Genomic DNA, 20155 nt, shown 5'->3' on the forward strand with positions numbered 1-20155 from the left:
CCACAAGCCCACTTCTATCTGCACCCACCCCTCTCCTGTTTCATACCTCTTACTAGTGGCCAAGCATCCCTCTGTCTGTGTTCCAGGTCTCACCCCCACCCTCCCCAGCCTTCTCAGGAATCTTGATAAAAATGGTTAATGGCTAAACCCCTCTCCTATATCTCCAACCTAGCTAGGTATTGGGAGCCCTATTAACTAAGACAGAAAACCTAGAAGCTATAAAATTAAGATAGACCTTGTAAATACATTTGTTTTTAATTAAACATTTGTATATAGTAAAAGATATCATAAATAAAAAATAATAGTGTTGATGCCAGGCATGGTGGCTCATGCCTGTAATCCCAGCACTTTGGGAGGCCAAGGCGGGCAGATCACTTGAGCTCAGGAGTTCAAGACCAGCCTGGGCAATGTGGCAAAACCCCGTTTCTACTAAAAAATAGAAAAATTAGCCAGGCATGGTGGTGCACATCTGTAGTCCCAGCTACTCAGCAGGCTGAGGCAGGAGAATCGCTTGAACCTGGGAGGTGGAAGTTGCAGTGAGCTGAGATCACGCCACTGCACTCCAGTCTGGGCCACAGAGTGAGACTCCGTCTCAAAAAAAAAAAAAAAAAAATGCCAGGCGCGGTGGCTCAAGCCTGTAATCCCAACACTTTGGGAGGCCAAGGCGGGCAGATCACTTGAAGCCAGGAGTTTAAGACTAGCCAGGCCAACATGGTGAAACCCCGTCTCTACTAAAAGTACAAAAATCAGCTGGGTGTGGTGGCGTGTGCCTGTAATCCCAGCTACTCAGGAGGCTGAGGCAGGGGAATTACTTGAACCCGGGAGGTGGAGTTCGCAGTGAGCCAAGATCACGCCATTGCACTCCAGCCTGAGCAACAGAGTGAGACTCCATCTAAAAAAAAAAAAAGAAAGAAAGAAAAGAAAAAAAGAGAAATAATAGAGTTGCAAAACTATCTGCAAAGCAGCTGACGGATAAAGGGTGTAGGAAATTCACAGGAAAGTAAATCCAAATGTTCAACAAGCATTAAAAGCTGCTCCAAATCATTACTAGACAAAGAAATGGAAATTAAAGAATAATGTAGTTCCAACTTATGTCCAAAAACTGAAAACTGTATGAAAGTTATAAGATTTTAAGTGTATTATAAAGCTACCATAATGTTTAAAGCATGGAACTAGTACAAGAGTAAACAGAAAGATAAATAGAACAGAACGTCTAGAAATATGTTCAGATAGCTGAAAGAGTATGAAATAAAGTTAACATTTAAAATTAGTGGTGCTTCCTTTAGAAGTCCAGGAGAGTCAGGTGGAAAGGGGCAGAATTTTGGAGGATTACACCATTAAGATTATCACGAGACCAATAATGTCCATGAGCAAAGTAAACTTTCTCTGTATGCCACCAACAGAATATAGCTCAGGTCCTCTTGCCTAAAGATGGGTCATGTCCTCACCAATGCCAGTCAGCCAGAGAGGAGAGACTAAAGACCCCCAGTGAACTCAGGTGTCTCATGAGTCTCTCCTGCGGCTGGAGAGTACAAAGTCCTGCCTTCCCTGAGAATGTTGGGGTGACTAAGCTGGTAGACTTAAGATGGCTTCAGCCATAGGCATTGACAGTAACATAATTCTGACAAAGAACCTGAGCAGGTCAGAAAGTGCAACATAGTCCCTGGAAGCTTCCTGTACACCTGACACTAAAAGGTATCTCTCCCATGTGCAGGCTCAGATATATGAGGTTCAACAACTGGTTGGTGAGTCTCAATGTATTGAAAGCACTCCTAAAAATAAAAAATAAAAAGTCAGCGGCAAAATATGAATTATTTTATAAATGATATTGGTATAACAACATTTAGGGAAAAATGGTGTTAGATATTTATTTCACATAATACATCAAAATTATTTTTAGATAAACTCATGATTTCAATATTAAAAATGGAACCATAAATATACCATAAAATATATAGATGTGTGTGTGTGTGTGTGTGTGTGTGTGTATGTGTGTAGTTTTAAACATATACTCTTGGGGTAGAAAGACTTTATAATCTACAGCACTATTGATGAAAACCATTTGGCCAGGCATGGTGGCTCACATCTGTAATTCCAGCAGTTTGAGAGGCTGATGTGGGTGGATCATTTGAGGTCAGGATTTCAAGACTAGCCTGGCCAACATGGTGAAATGCTGTCTCTACTTAAAAAAAAAAAAAAAAAAAGATACAAAAATTAGCCAGGTATGGTGCTGCACACCTGTAATCCCAGCTATTCAGGAGGCGGAGGTATGAGAATCGCTTGAATCCTGGGGCAGAGGTTGTAGTGAGCTAAGATCACGACCCTGCACTCCAGCCTGAGCAACAGAGCAAGACTCCATTTCAAAAAACAAAACAAAACAAAACAAAAAAACCACACACACATACACAAAGAAAAAAATGATAATTTTAACTACACAAAAACAAAAATCAAAAGTTTAGTGTATGACAAATGTATATATGACAAGTCAATATAGTAAGAGTTGTTGAAAAAAACTAAGTTGAATTTTAGTTCACTTTTTTACATGAAAATGAAATCTAGATATATTAAATAGATGAGAAAAGCACTAGGAGAAAATATAAATGAATACACAGTATTTCTGTAAGAAAGGATTTTCTAAGCATGATTTTTACTTTTTTTTTTTGAGGCTTATTTTATTTATTTATTTATTTTTCTTTTATTATCATTATTATTATTATTATTATTATTATTATACTTTAGGTTTTATGGTACATGTGCCCAATGTGCAGGTAAGTTACATATGTATACATGTGCCATGCTGGTGCACTGCACCCACCAACTCGTCATCTAGCATTAGGTATATCTCCCAGTGCTATCCCTCCCCGCTCCCCCCAACCCACAACAGTCCCCGAAGTGTGATGTTCCCCTTCCTGTGTCCATGTGCTCTCATTGTTCAATTCCCACCTATGAGTGAGAATATGCGGTGTTTGGTTTTTTGTTCTTGCGATAGTTTACTGAGAATGATGATTTCCAATTTCATCCATGTCCCTACAAAGGACATGAACTCATCATTTTTTATGGCTGCATAGTATTCCATGGTGTATATGTGCCACATTTTCTTAATCCAGTCTATCATTGTTGGACATTTGGGTTGGTTCCAAGTCTTTGCTATTGTGAATAATGTGGCAATAAACATACGTGTGCATGTGTCTTTATAGCAGCATGATTTATAGTCCTTTGGGTATATACCCAGTAATGGGATGGCTGGGTCGAATGGAATTTCTAGTTCTAGATCCCTGAGGAATCGCCACACTGACTTCCACAAGGGTTGAACTAGTTTACAGTCCCACCAACAGTGTAAAAGTGTTCCTATTTCTCCACATCCTCTCCAGCACCTGTTGTTTCCTGACTTTTTAATGATCTAAGCATGATTTTTAAAACAATAATTATAAAGTAAAATATTGATATAATTGACCACTTACAACTTCAAAACTTCTCTATTCACACGAAAAGAATGTGTACAAAACAATGTGTGCTAAATGTGTACAAAACTTAAAGTAAAATGCAAATTACTAAAGTAAGATGCCACATATAGGACAAAAAGGTATTAATACATTTAATACATAATAGTGAATATCTGAATTTTAAAATCAGCAATGACACTAACAGGCAATTCACAATAGAAAAATAATAAATGGTCAATACACAGTTGGGAAGTGTTTGTTCTTGCTAAAAAGCAAATGCAAAATAAAACAGTAATGTGCATATATTATTTTATAACATTCAAATGTTGGTAAGATTTATAGGGAAATAGGCTCTTATGCAGTAGAAGTGTAAACACATACAGCTTTTCACCCAGCAACACTACTTCTAGGGATCTGACATAAGAAACTATTCAAGGATATAAACGAAAAGTTAGCTATAAAAAGCTTATTATAGCACTAAATATAGGAGAAAATTTGGTAATAATATAAATATTAACAATACAAATTTTTAACCGATCAAGGTATATCTGTATAATAAAATATGATATAGTCAGCAAAATTGTCACATTGACCTGTTTATTGACATAGAAGTTAATCTACATGATGTTATTGAGTAAAAAAGCATATTACCAAACATCAATATATATGTAAATCTTTATGAGTATACATTGATGAATATCTGAAAGCATATTATTAATATTATTAACTAGTCATTTTTTAGCATACCTCATGACTGTCTTAATATTTTGGCCAGTGATTATCTCTGCACAGTGAGAATTAAAGTAATAGTTTTACTTTCTTCTTGTTACTTTTCTGTACTGTTGGAATATTTTACAATGCCCCTGTTTCATCTTTAGAAAACTGCTAACTGTATTGAAAAACAGTAAAGACTACATGGTTCCAATATCATAAAAATGCATGCATATAGGTATAGAAAAAAGAGACAAGAAAAATATATATTAAAATGTTAAGAGTGGTTTCTCCAGATAATAGGATTCTAACTGGGGAGTTTTTAAAATCAGTACTTTCTAAATTTTTTACAATGAACATGTATTGCTTTTATAGTGAAAAAATTATTCTTCTTATTATTATTAGAAACAAAAATCATTCTTGAACGCACTCAGCTTCTCTTGATTTAGGAAAATCTGCCTGGACAAGCTTCATTTCTTGAAAAATGGAAGATATTGGACTAGATGACTGCTAAGATTCCTTCCAGTTCTTACATTTAAGTATTCTGAATGAAGTCATGCTGTACACTTTTAGATTGGAGTCTTATTGGAAAATTAAAAATAATCTTTACCAAGTTTCCAAAGAAGAACATTGGGCCAGGTGTGGTGGCTCACACCTATAATCCCAGCACTTTGGGAGGCCAAGGTGGGAGGACTACTTGAGGCCAGGAGTTTGAGACCAGCCTGGGCGACGTAGTAAGACTCCATCTCTATAAAAAAATTTTTTCAAAATGTAGCTGAGTGTGGTGGTACATGTCTATAGTCTTGGCTACTCAGGAGACTGAGGCAGAAAGATTGTTTGAACCTGGGAGGTCGAGGTTGCAGTGAGCCATGATTGTGCCACTTGCTGCATTCTAGCTTGGGTGACAGAGCAAGATCCTGTCTCAAAAAAAGAAAGAAGAAGAAGAGGAAGAAGAAGAAGGAGGAGGAGGAGGCGGGGGGGAGGGGGTGGAGAGGAAGAAGAAGAAAATGTTGGTACTCTTCACCTATTATTTTATCCAAAAATTATGCCACCGAAATAAAAATTCTTTTAAAATAGCTATGAATAAAATATATGAGGGGGTAAAGATGAAGGGAGGATGAGGAGAAGGGAGGGAGGGAAAGGGAAAGAAAGGAAGAGAAAGAAAAAGAAGAGTAATGAATGGGTTTCAGAGAAGCCTAAGCAATATCCCTCCTCTCAGGAGTTTTATAAGTGGTCACCAAAATCTAAATAGCTGGTATTCAGAACACTTCAGAAAAGGATGTCACATAGCACTACCTGTAGAAGTGGGAGTGCTTCAGACATGCCATGCACAGTACTGTTAGTTATGTCTCACTGCACGCTTGTGAATACATGAATATTCCAAGCTCAAGTTTCAAGACAAGAATAAGAGCAAAGTGATTTGGTTAAAACACCGGATAGCAGTCTCAGCTTGAGGTGGGGTCATTCCCACCAAGCTGCAGAATCTTCCAAAATGACTGGAAGGTCTCCTCTCTCTGCATAAAACTACAACTCTGTGGCATTCCCTATTTCGGCAGATTAATAATAGAGCCTGCTCTGCACTTTGTTGTGGAAACCTTACTAATTCTGCTGGTAAATGCCTGAGCATGACATAGTGAGGAGCAGGGTCAATAACTGAACTGTCTACTTTTGATTGATTTGAATTTCACCTTTTCTTTTATGCTTGATACGCACGTATATAGATACTTGCACATATATAACACTCTGTATCATTGCATATATATTGAATGTTGATGATTTAGTGAATGAAATGTCATTTAATTATAAATGGAAATAGGGTTAACATTGCTGACTAGAGAGATCCTTATAACTTTACAACTAAAAAAAGTGTATTATTATAAACTATACATTTCAAAAAAGTACTTTTAAAATAACCCCTAAGCCTAGTTATCTTACTTGCATTTAAATAAAGATAATATCTATAAAATATCTTAGGAAAACTAATTTAATTTATATATATATATTTTTTGAGACGGAATCTCACTCTGTAGCACAGTCTGGAGTGCAATGGCACTATCTTGGTTCACTGCAACCTCTGCCTCCTGGGTTCAAGTGATTCTCCTGCCTCAGCCTCCCACATAGCTGGCATTATAGGCATGAGCCACCATGCCCAGCTAATTTTTGTATTTTTAGTAGAGACAGGGTTTTGCCATGTTGGCCAGGCTGGTCTCGAACTCCTGACCTAAGGTGATCCACCTGCTTCGGCTTCCCAAAGTGCTAGGATTACAGGCGTGAACCACCGTGCCTGGCCAATTTCAATATTTTTAAAATTTTTAATCTGAATATTGATTAGATTGTTTTGTTTTTTTGTGTTGTTGTTGTCGTTGTTTTTGAGATGCAGTCTCACTATGTCACCAAGGCTGGAGTGCAGTGGTGCGATCTCGGCTCACTGCACCCCCTGCCTCCCGAGTTCAAGCGATTCTCCTGCTTCAGCATCCCAAGTAGCTGGGACTACAGATGCGTGCCACCACGCCCAGCTAATTTTTGTATTTTTAGTAGAGACAGGGACCCTTTTCACCATGTTGGCCACGATGGTCTTGATCTCTTGACCTTGTGATCCACCTGCCTCGGCCTCCTAAAGTGCTGGGATTACAGGTGTGAGCCACTGCACCTGGCCTGATTAGATTGTTTTTTAAATCTATGAAAGAATTGTGTGCCTTTTTCATAGTCTTAAATTGTAAGAAAACTTTAAAAATTAAAAAAAATTAATATAATTATAAATATAATAAAGGAAATTAAAACTATAGGAAAAGAACTGAAATTTTGTTTCCCTTTATTTCAACCAGTTCAATTCAGATACTGTCTTTACCTAGAAGAGAAAGAATAATTATTCTCAAAGTGACCAGCTTAAAACCAAATAATTAGGAATTTTGCAATATGTAAAAACAATATATTAAAAAATCAATTATATGAAGATTAGTATGACAATCTGTAAACAATAACCACATAATGTGAGTCCATTTTAAAAGGGTACAAGGTAGCCTAAAATTTACTGTCATTTTTATTTTGCATATTCTATTTGAAAATGTTTTTCTTAGATTTGATCAACACTTTGGGTCTTCTAACATACAGATATCACCTAACCTTTTGTAGCAACACACAGCTTACAAAACGTCTAGTAAAAATAAAGTTATAATAATTGACAAGCTGCTTTCTTCAGTGTTGTGATTGGAGCTGGCATTTTGACAAAACGTATACTTTGAAAAGCATGAAGGCAAAAAGTTCCAAATTACTCAGGTCAAAACACAAAAATGCCATCCCCGTTTCACACCATGGTCCCACCCGAACCCTACCTCCTGCCACCACCATAGATAAATAAAAGCAATAAAAACAGAAGTTAACAAATCTCTCACATTGTATGCGGATATTAAAATAAACAGCAATTGGCTAATATTAAATAGAGGATATAATTTGTCTGGATCCTAGAAAAACTTTCTGATGAAGAATAATCCAGCAGTGGGCGAATTTGCCTGTTGAAGTCATTAGAACAGAGTCCTTGCTCATCCAGGGTTTAGAAAGTATCCTCCAATGTTTTAAAAATGCATGAAGGGTGGAGGAAAAAAATGCATGAAATTAGATATTATTTTATCTTGAGATTGTCCTTTTTTATTATAAAGATGCAAATTTTTTGTGACACCAATTTTCACTTATTTTGTTACTTAAAAACCTGAAAGCTCTTACCCCATATTCAACCTTCTCACTTGACCACATCTGTTCACAATGCTTATACAATGCATCTTTTAATGTACTTTACCTCATAACTAATGAGGAAAAAATTCTAAAGTCTCAGAAATACAAAAGTCACATGGTACAAGGGAATATATTATTTTAATATTTGCATGTTTATATGAATGATTCATGAATTTATCAGAAAGAAAATTTTAAACAACATATATGAATATCTGTAAATGACAACATAGCAACCAAAATGTATTGATATAAATTGAGAAACTTGGAACTACAGAGAATATTGACCTTTTAAAAAAACTTTCATGTGTATGATTGGCATGTTGAGAAACAGAATTGCCATATTTTTATAAAAAGAAAACTGCAGACTTCTGATTTTCCTCGTGCAAAAAGAATAATGCACTCTTCTTCATTTAATATATATTGATGCATCATTTTAAATATTTATACAAAGCAAGCAAAACCTAAACATGTTTACTCTGTGAGTATCTCAGTTTCACCTTTGACAGAATACCATTTCTTGACTTAGAATCATTGATTCCAAAGACATCCATTTATAAGGTATATTCTACTAAGTTTGAATCATTTATCCTTAGGAACAGCTTTCTAGATTCAGACTTACCTTTTAAGTGAAATTAAAATTTAAGCTTAAAAATGCATATGCCATATATAAATGTGAATTTCTTCCATTCACATTTAAAATGTTGGTAGTTTCTTTTACATATAGAAATAGAAGTGCTATTGTAATTCGTGAGTAGTTATAATTTAGTGAACAGAACATTTATAATATTTACAAACAGAACATTGATAACAGAAAAAAAACCTAATCTTGATTTTAGAAAAAGCACTACTTTGAACATATCTCCAAATTTATATTCTAAATTATGGATCTAACAGAAAGAATGTAAAGTTGTGATTTAGCAGTTAAAAACACAACAACATAGCTTTTATTCAGCTGATAAATCCCCAACTCTAAAATTTCAGATTATAAATAGGCAGTATTGGGAATATGGCATATTACACTGAGCCACAAAAGAGTGCTAAATATTCAAAATTAAATGTTTTTCATCCTTTGGAAACAATATGCATATTACTGATGCCTGACATAAATGGCTTTTGCTCCATCTGACATTTAATCAAGTAGTTAGTATTAAAACTGGAGACAGAAAAGATGTGTTGAAAGCAGTTACTTGTATAGTGAGATTTGCAGAAAAACTACATGTGGTTTCCATTGTCCCATAGCCAACATTTTGGAATTTCTTACAGAATGATATATTTACATTTCTCAAAACTGAAAATGTCTGTCTTCTTATTGAAGTTTACCATATGTCAAAACATATCAAAAGCTAAATATTTTATAATAAAGAGGGAGAAACTGACTAATCTATAATATATATAAGATTAACCAAAGGAAATTTAAGAATGTCAAAAGCAGTGTTCTAGCTGTCAGGTAATTAATACTTGGGTAATCCTTGATAAATCATAACCAATGTTTTCATTTACATGACTCTACTAAATATGTCAATTATATTCTTAACTTCTTAACTGAGTAACTTATGTGTAAAAATTAATAAAATATCACTACATTTAATCAATGCAAGGGTACTCAGTGTAAGATCTTCGTATTTATTCAATTAACTAAACTCCATTAGTAAACACAATGACCTCAGGGCCTAAATTATTTTTAAAAATGCATCATTTTCATGGAAGCTTTTTGAATTTGCCTCAAAAATTAATTATGAAGAAAACTTATCTCAGTTTCTGTGCACAGAAATTACCTCCCCAAACCCTTGAAAGCAAATATTATTAAGCACAGCTCATCTATATCAATGAGATGACAGAAGCATCAAAAGCTTAAGCTGTATCCAAAGATTACATGAGTCAACTTACTGTACATGCGCAGACATTTTACTGTTCTGTAGGCATGCTGTTGCAAGAATAATATCCATTTAACATATGGTAAAGATAGGGAACTGTGAAATGCACCTAGAGAAAAAAAACAGCTAATGACAAAGAGCAGGTAAGTGAACACTTCAAACCTCAAAACATATACCAATCAGCAAGTCTGAATAACATCTCTCCCAGGATATGAACAAAAATGACTAACACAGATTTTATTGCTTACATCTTTTAAATCATAATAACTGAAATGGTTATATATAGATCTAATACAAGTGAACCTAGAGTCACAAAGTGTTACCACTAGAAGAATAATTGTATCGGATGCCTAACTAATAAGTATTTTATCAAGACTTGGCAAATAAAGTTGAGAGGGGAAATTCTAAAAGGTGACAGAATCATGGGCAATAATAATGGAGGCTTATAAAACACATTCCATGGTTGATAAAGTGGTTGACTTCTTGAGAGAGCTGTAAAATTATCAGGGAAAGGAAAGCAGATGTTACACATTTGGACTTGGTAAAGCATTCGATGCACTGCCTCATGAAAAGTGACTTGAAAAATTAGTCTGAATTGGCTTGGATCTGATCAGTGTCACACAGATTGAAAACTGCTTGAAAATCAGTAAACAAAAGATCTTAACAAATGGCTATATATCCACTTGGGGTAGAGATTAGCCACTGGAATTGGTGTTAAATCTGGTTTTAGTTAATGGTCTTATGAATAGCTTCTTAAAACAAACAATTTTAATAGAATTTTGAAATGCTGCTGCATTGGGAGACAATGCTTACAAAGGAGAGAATTGAAAATGATAGTATTAGAGAGAAGAGTTAAATGCAGAGGAAATAAAGTGAAATTTAGCTTGTAAAAATTCACTACAGAAAATAAGATGTGACAATAAAATAAAGGTTCTTATTTTTTTTAACATAGATACCAGAACTTACAGATACAAATAAACCTTGTCTTTCAAAGTAGTCACCCTGAGAAACCAAACAAAGTCCAGCAATACTGTCACAGTTTAAAATGTTTCTGGGAAATTCATCTTTGAAATTGCCTTAAGCAAGTAAGTGCCAGCAAACTTTAGAAACCTTTATGAGCCATATAAGAAAATGTGTTGTATCACAAAACAACCATGCTTAATTTTTGTCCCACACTACATTTGTAATAATAATAATAATAAAATTATACTCCCTAGCTTCTTCATCAGACTTAAGGCCAACAGCCTTTGGCTAGTTCCAACACTAAATTCACCCTCAGAGAGATAAGATTTCTCTCTACTAAAATTATCTTTAAAAAATACTAGACATATCTGTTTCAGTCTTATTCATTCCACTAACATTTATGACAACCTATTATATATCTGTCCCTACTACAGGCATAGTTAAAGATATTGTGTGTTCAGTTCCAGATGACCACAATAAAGTGAGTATCATGATACGTGAGTCATATGAATTGCTTTATTTCCTAGTGCATATAAAGTTATGTTTACACTATACTGTAATCTAAGAGTATAATTGCACTATGTCTGAAACAAGGATATACATACCTTAATCAAAAAATACTCTTTTGCTAAAAATGCTAATGATCATCTGAGCCTTTAGTGAATCATAATCATTTTGCTGATGGAGGGCCTTGCCTGTATATTGATGGCTGCTGACTGATAAATGTGGTGGTTACTGAAGGTGGTTGAGGTGGCTGTGGCAATTTCTTAAAATAAGACAACAATGAAGTTTGCCACATCAGGTGACCCTTCCTTTCACAAAAAATTTCTCTGTAGCACATGATGCTGTTGGATAGCATTGTAAATCCCTTATTGTCACTTCAAGAATGTTCATGGTATCTTCACCAGGAATAGATTCCATCTCAAGAAATTCTTTCTTTTGGTCATCCATAAGAAACAACTCCTTATCCATCAAATTGATTATGAGATGGCATACATTCAGTCATATCTTGAGGCTCCACTTCTAATTCTAGTTATCTTACTATTTCCAGCACATCTGCAGTGACTTCCTCCACTGAAGTCTTGAGCCCCTCATGGTCATCCATGAGGGTTAGAATCAACTTCTTCCAAACTCCTGTTAATGTTGATATTTTGACCTGTCATGAATCAGGAATGTTCTTAATGGCATCTAGAATGGCAAATCCTTTCCAGAGGGTTTTCAGTTAACTGTGCCCAGATCCATCAGAGGAATCATTGTCTATCATAGCTATAGCCTTAAAAAATGTATTTCTTAAATAATAAAACTTAAAAGCAAAAAATATTCCTTAATCCATGGACTGCAGAATAAATGTGGTGTTAGCAGGCATGAAAACAACATTAATCTCTTTGTACATCTCCATCAGAGCTCTTGGGTGACCAGGTGCTTTGTCAATGATCAGTAATCTTTTGAAAGATACCTTATACTCAGCCATGAGAAATTAATATCTTCTGTGAAGAAGGCAGACGCATTCCAAATCATTCTGAGGATTATTCTTTACTAATGTAGCCTTTGCAGCTTTTAATATTTAGATAACACAGGGTCTGGTGAGTAGGAGTCTCCAAAGTTTAGCCTACCTGATTGTCTTCTTTTCTTTATTCTTTCTACACTTCCAACCTCCTCTGCCTTTCAACCCCATCCCATGCCAACCATGTCCTTCCCTGCCTTTCAACCACCACTGCCTCCAACAACGACAGACCTCAAGGGAAGTCAGAAAAGGGTAGTCTGACAGGTTAAAGCAGAAGGAGGAAAAGAGTCTAAGCACCCAGTAGGTATTTAATAAATATCTGTTTCATAAATAAATAAATGAGTTATGTGCAGCTAGGCATCTAGAATGAGTAACTTGGGAGAGAGAAGGAAGACAGAAGGATGATCTGGGAGAAGTGGGAAGTGGCTCAAGACAAAAATACAAAAAATTAGCCGGGCGAGGTGGCGGGCGCCCGTAGTCTCAGCTACGCGGGAGGCTGAGGCAGGAGAATGGCGTGACCTCCGGGGGGAGCAGCCTGCCGTGAGCCGAAGTCGTGCCACTGCACTCCAGCCTGGGCGATAGCGAGATTCCGTCTCAAAAAAAAAAAAAAGAGAGAGCTTCCCATGGGGTGGGTAGAAAAAGAAAACTTCTCCTTTAAGTAGTGAAGAGCTATGAAGGAGAGGGTCATAGAAATTGACACTATTTGGGAGACTTTCCTTCCCTCTCTGGTTGGACCACATTTCAGTCAAAGAGCATAGTCGTGCCTTTTTATATATTCAGTCCACAAACCTACTTACTGTTTTTCTCATTCTGTACCCAATTAGGTAGGAAGAGAAGCACGGGATGATGGGATGGCTGGGGTAGTGTGGGGTTAGAGGATGGGACTGGGGAGTGAGACAAGGCTAAACCCATCTCACTGTGCCACTAATCTCAGGAGTTATCATGTTATCCAGAAATTCCTAACCCCACTTGATTCTATGAGCAGCTCTCTGCTGAAGAGTTCATGGTATGAAAGAGGTAATCAACTCAGTGTGCAGATCCATTGTTTTGTCACTGATACAATGGCAGACATTCCAAAAATGAATCTTCACCTTGCCTGTCAAAGCCTATCTATTCTAATTCCCCACCCTGATCTTGGAAAACTACAAAAAGGACCAATTACCCTCTGAGTTAGTCAGAGCCTCATTTGTACTCAATGAGGAATCACATACAGGCACACAACCCTTCCAACAGCATAACTGGTACTGACTATTAACCTAGATCAATAGTCTCAACAGAAAAGGTCAAAGGTCCAATGGGCTCTGGGAACCCCAGACCACATTACTCTCCACCTTGACCAACTTGACAGACAAGCTCAATTGCCCAGGCTGTTCCCTTTCAGTCAGTGCATTAGCAAAGAACTTCAGAGCTTGAAACTAACGGTCCTTTTCTTTATATTAAATACCAATAAAGGTAAATAATAATAATAAGCAGAAGATGACAAAGAAGGAATAAGAACAAAGAGAATAAAACAAGACAAAGACTTCCATTGCCAACTCACTTTTTATAAAAGAATATACATAATTTTGCAGATTTCCTCTATAGGAGGCTTCATTTCATAATGAGAGATTTGTAGCAATTCTGCTATATGGCATATAGAAATCTGTATGGCTGAGTAACAGCATACTCGAGGGTATGGCTAAATATCTTGGCCCTGAGTTTTGAGAGGACTCTTGCTACTGAACACTCAAAAGGTCCCCTGGCATTAAAAAATGACGAGAAGCTCTTACACATATAAACAATTCAGAAACTTCCTACATTTGTTTTCTATTGCTGCTACCACACATTATCATAAATTTAGTGTCTTAAAACAATACAACTTGATTATTTTGCAGTTCTGTGGCCTAGAATTCCTACACAAGTTTCACTGTACTAAAATCAGCATATGGAAAGGGCTGCATTCCTTCTGCACACTCTGGGTGAATTTCTTGCCTTACCTTTTTCATCTTCTAGAGGCCACTTGCACTCCCTGCCTCCTCCAGCTTCAAAGCCAGGAACTTTGCATCTCTCTGAACATTCTTCCTTAGTCACATCTCTCTGAGACTTTCCTCTTTGGCCTCACTCTTTTAAGTACCCATGTAATTACAGGGGACCCACCCAAATAATCCAGGATACATTCCCTATTTTAAGGTCAACTGACTTGCAAACTTAATCCCCCTTTGCCATGTAAGCCAACATATTTACAGGTTACAGAGATCAGGATATGGATATCTTTGGAGGGGGCACTATTCTGTCTAACACACTTCTCTGTTACTATCAAGGCAAATCAGAGGACCTGCCTTTTTCTTTCCAAAGCTTCCTTTGATGGCTATTCTTACCTAATGTCACCTGTCTAAAAAGTTTTTAAAGGAAGTCTAGAACTGAAACTCACCCAGGGAGAATCCTGGGCCCTTTTAGGCAAGCATCGGGCAAGACTAATTTTAATGGAAATTATGCAAGCCTTAAAAGAAACACAACTGCTGACAAGTGAGAATTTCAGTAAATAAATATATTGCACACAAGACAGATAATTATATTTTAAGCCAGTAATGCCAATAAACATAATACAAAACAATGTAGCACAAGTACTGAAAATTTGGATAGACTAATGGACTTTTTTGAAGTCATTTTTAAGGGTAGTTTATTTTCTTCTTCCTTTCTACGGAAGCATAGAAATGTATTCAATAAATATGCAACAGAAGAACAATCAATCTAATATCAAAGTGACTAGAGAGTTAATGCCAGGGCTCCATGTGTATGCTGACATTCCAGAATAGAGAGGACTGAAGGTCAGAGACTCTGGGTAACCTGCACATTAAGAATGTCCTCAAGTTATCAGGGTGAAAGATAGAGTCCTTTCTGTTCTACACAAAGGGGCAGATCTAAAATCACAGTCCCTCAAAATCTCTAAAAATTTTTGCAAGGTTTGAAGAGAGCTTTGTTCCAAACTCCAGTGCACACAACATAAACACATATTATCGATACTTACAATAAGAGATTGGGATTAAAGTGCACACCACCTCCCAAAGTTTTTCAAAACTGCTTCTACTCACAAAAAGGTAAATTAAAAATCCTCTCTATGTGACAGTAGTTTAAAAGGTAAATAATGGAAGTAGAAAGGAGATGTACATTTGTTGAAACCTGTTATGTACCAGGCACCTTACATAACTTATTTTTATTTGATCCTCACAATAATTGGCAAGGTGTGTGCTGCAGGACACTAAGAGGTCATAGGTTTTAGGAGGCTAAGAAATGACCTAAAACTTTACATCTAATAGTTGGTATAGCAGAGATTTGAACTCAAGAATATCTGCCTCTAAAAATTAGCCATATACTATGACAACACATCCCAAATAAAGATGTGTAAAAAGTACTTGGCTTTTCATAGATATTATATAAAATATGGGACAATATTAGTGAGATACCTAAATTTAGACATTAGAAAGAAGTCCTTCTTAATTTACTCTGTAATTGTAACTCAGTTGTTCATCTTACAAGTCCCTACAGTAGTAATTAAACATTCCTTTCTTTGTTTTATATGTGTTTTCAAACTGCTATTAAAGATCCTTGGTCAGCAGCCTTTATATCTTTTGGCATTTTGCTGCTAATGCTCCGTAAACATGGGCAGCCAATGAAAATGCAGATGGTGCTATGGAACACAAACCACGACAACATATGGTATACATTTAGTCCTAACAAAGTGTGCTTCTTAACCTCTGGGTGTCGCTTCACCATTCCTTTATAAGACTACTCATTTCCAAGGAAGGTTTAGTTTCCAAAACCAGGGCAACAGGCCCACATGTGTTATACGGTCATTCAGATGCACAGATTATATGTCCTAATACCTTTAAGCAAGTGCATTTAGCACATGCTTCCTAGCACTATCATGTGTATTTATGAACTGTTTCGCCCAGATGGTAAGCTCCTTGAGGACAAGTGCCATGCCTGAAATCTCATCTTATTAACTGTGCATGGCAGAGTAACAATATTATCTATCTTGTATATAGAGACGTACAACCTATAAATTGCTCTTCTAGGTAAACCTCCTAACTACACTGCTACATTGTGACAATTGTCACATCTTCTAGATGAGGCTCACACAGGCTAAGCAATTAGCCAGAATCACAAACTAACAGGCAATGTTTTCTTCTTGCCCACAAGAGAAAGTTTTTCTTGTCTTGCAACACTGTATTGTTTTTCTCTTTTAAGGTTTTTATTACAAAGGTCAATGTCTATTGGCCTTTCAATGAAAGTAATTATTATTTAGTGCTTAGTATACATGTGCAAGGCATTGTTCTAAGGGTTTTATAAATATTAACTCATTTAATCCTCCTAATCATTCCATGAGGTAGATACTATTTTTGTCCACATTTTACAGATAAGGAAACTGAGGGACAGAGAGATTAACTTGTCCAAAATCAGAGGACTGGTAAACAGTAGCAGTGAAATTTGAATCCAGCAGTGAAGCATAGCTCCAGAGTGTGTGCTCTTAAACACACACTATTCTGCTTGAATAAGAGTCTACAAAGATCCTTACTCAGGACATATGAGGAGTTGTTCAGCAAGAAAGAAAGCATGTGTACTCCTCCCTATTTGATGTATTTGATTATATTCTAAAACCTTTCCTCATGCCAATAGAACTCCGTGTAAGTATTATACTAAACTTTCCTGCACCGAAGGCATATGCAATGGTTACCTTGACTGACACATAAAATACCCAAAACAAAATACCCCGAGACTCGAGGATTTTTTGTTTCATGAATTAGACACTAAAAAAAAAAAATTGTCTAGGCATCAGAAGTGTTATACACTCACATCTGTAAGTCTTTCTTGGGATTTTCAGATTTCTTATACAAGATTTTTTTTGTCTGAAATATTGAGGCTCACTCAATGCCTGAGCTTGAAAATTATCTAATCCTTTTTAATGTTTTCATTTTCAGCTACTATGCCTGCCCAGCCTTCAGGCATAGGGCAGGGCAAGCACTTGCTTTCAATATGATGTTTAACACTTTTTATGTTTTTATTTTGGTCATCTTGAAGACATGCTAGTAAACACCCAAACATACTGTAAATATTTAAAATTCGGGGTGTGTATACGTATATCAACAGGAGTTATGAATTATGCATATTGCAGGCCTATATAAATTAGATTTTGAAGAACAAGCATCACAGTAATCAAGCAGGTCATAAGAAGACATTCCATGTGAAATGTAAAAACTACCTTGAATAAATTACCTGTAAGTTAACATTCTCATTAAAATGACATATTTATTATTTCTGGGTTTGTCATATTGCTTTAATGTATTTTGGCTAACTGTTGTAATGGCATATTAAGAAACCATTTCAGGCCTTTTTTCCCCATTGGAATTTGCAGACTTTTATTTCCATTTGAACTAAAATAATATAATATTAAAAACAATCCCCCACTTCCCAATGTACAATACCATTTTCTTCTGCCCAGAAATATTTAATTAAAGCAGGATATAACCTCAGTAATTATTTTTACACAGAATGACTCTTAAATTAATAGTCAATTGTATGACTAAAAATTGGGAGCCTGACAATCAAACCAATCTTAAATGCTTTGTTTATGTGATGAAAATGAGTGATCCTTTAATTCCCTCACACACATTAAACTGATTTCACAGACTTTCTGTACTGGTGTTTAACATAGTCAAGTGCTTGAGGTTATGTAAAATAAACAATCTTGAGATCTTATTGCAAATGTTTGCAATTTATGATGTAAACTGATTTGTGAAGAAAAAACAGGATCCTATGTCGCTGAAGCCAAAGAGGCATTTTTCAGAAATCAAAATAGTTCCGAAATTTGAGCATTGCATTATATTAAAGTATTACCATCTGAGGACCCAAAAAAGTTATAAATCTGGGGAAAAACTCAAAATAGATGTACATCAGTTCGGCTCCAAGCAAAGGTAACGATCTTACTGTGTCTCTTGTGTCATAGGGTCCTTAACACTAATGATGTCTTAAATAATTTCTTTTAACTCAGTTTTTCCCAGTCATTGATTTTGCAACTCGGGAAGGTTTTGCAAGCCCAAAAGATTTGGGGAGCAGGAGATGGGGGTCTCCTTTATTAATTATATTAGGATTATTGAGTTTCGACCCAAACTACAAGCATGTTTGGCCTTATTTAAATTTAAAGTGAAGAATTCCTCAGACCCCTTCTTGGGATGGTTCGGGGAACTCCGGGTTTGGAACTCTTGTTCACACACCGAGGCGCCTGCCCGAGAGTTTGGACTCTGGCATTCCGGGAGAGCGGGCCTTGCGGGAGTCTGGACCCGAAGGGCGAGACCCCACAGGGCCAAGGAAAGCGGCCTCTGTCCTCCGTCAGTCTTGGGGGAGCAGACGCAAGAGGAGGCAAGGGCGCCGCGAGCTCCCCGGGGGCACTGGTCCCACAGGCCGTGCCGGACTGGAGCACTGCGAATGGGGCCAAGAAATTTTGGCCTTTCTCGCCGGACCTGGCTGCCTCCGCGGGCCTCTCCGCCTACAGCGCTCCCGCCGCGGCCCGACTCCTGCGGGGCTCCGCGCCGGACCCACCCGGCTCCTATCGCCCGGGACATTCCCGACCCACCCACGCCGCGTCACCGCGCCCCTGTACCGATACCCGGAGCCTCCGCCAGCAGGGCCTGGACGCTCCGCCTCCTTTGACCTCGGGCTTCCCCGGCGCTCCGCCGCGTGGGACAGACTGGCCCCGAGACGGTGCCACCATCTCCCCTGCTCCAGGGTCTCCAGGGTCCGAACCCGTGTTGGGGTCTGGGTTAGGATTAGGGTTTGGAGCTTGGAGCCTGCCTGTTAGGACCTCCGGCCCCGGCGCCGACTGGAGCTCGCTGGATGCCACAGGACCACGGCGGATGGCCTGGCTGCTTCAGGGCATACCATGCCCGCAGGCAGATGTTTATTATAAAAACTACCCACGTTCATCAACCAGGAGACCCGCAAGGCCTGCGCACTGAATACGGCCCAAATCCTGTTCAGTGGTCTTTGAAAGTTAAAAGAAAGAAACCTATCGCCCACGTCTATGCTGAGGAACGGCTTTGAATACGAGCTAAGACCTGGGAGAGGGCCAAGTGGGGGTGGTGGGGAACACTGCTGGAGGATGTGGGGCTTTGGCAGGGGTTTTACGCACCCTCCAGCACCAGGGTGGGGGGTCCCAGGGGACGCTCAGGACACCTTCAATCTTTGCGGAAGGTCCCGTCATCACAAGAGCCTGCGCGGGAAGGAAAGTTCCTGCCTTGGACATGGTCAGGGCCGTCTTCAAAGTCTCCATCTATCCGCACACAGGCAGCACCTTTGGGCTTTACTAGTGGGATTTCTTCCAGAAGAAGGGGGCCACGACATGGGGAGAGAGAGCTCCTCATTATTTTCAAGGCCAGGCTTTTCCTAAACCCGATTCTGGCTTCCACCTTCTAAATTTAATCAACGAAGAAGCTGCTTCAGCCAACCCTAAACAGGAGTGTCAGATGGGGAATCCGCCCTCCACAGTGCCCTGGCCTGCCCGCCTTTGCGGCTGTTTTCCCGCTCCGAAGTCAGCACCTGCCCCGCTCCAGAGAGGGTCAACGAACTGGGACTGATTGTCGATTATGCCATACCAAACCCAGGCTGATTTCGCCCCGCAGGATCCCTCCTTCCTTCTTCCCAAAAGTGTCCCCAGATAAAGGTTGCAATTATAGCAAAACGAATAACGAGAGTCCATCTTGGGGAAGGAAGTTACTCTATCCTATGTTATTTTACTTCTTATCTGTTATTTCATTAATTTGGTATAACCGCGTTTCTATGTTGGGTGGATAAAATGGAGGGGGCCGGCGGAAATGTGCTCAGCGCTAGCGACAGCCACAGAGCCACCCTTCTTACTGCCCCTTGACTGCGGCACGTAACAGCAGAGGCAAGCGCTT

The sequence above is a fragment of the Pongo abelii genome, chromosome 2, assembly GCF_028885655.2.
Source record: "Pongo abelii isolate AG06213 chromosome 2, NHGRI_mPonAbe1-v2.0_pri, whole genome shotgun sequence".
In the NCBI taxonomy this organism is placed as follows: domain Eukaryota; kingdom Metazoa; phylum Chordata; class Mammalia; order Primates; family Hominidae; genus Pongo; species Pongo abelii.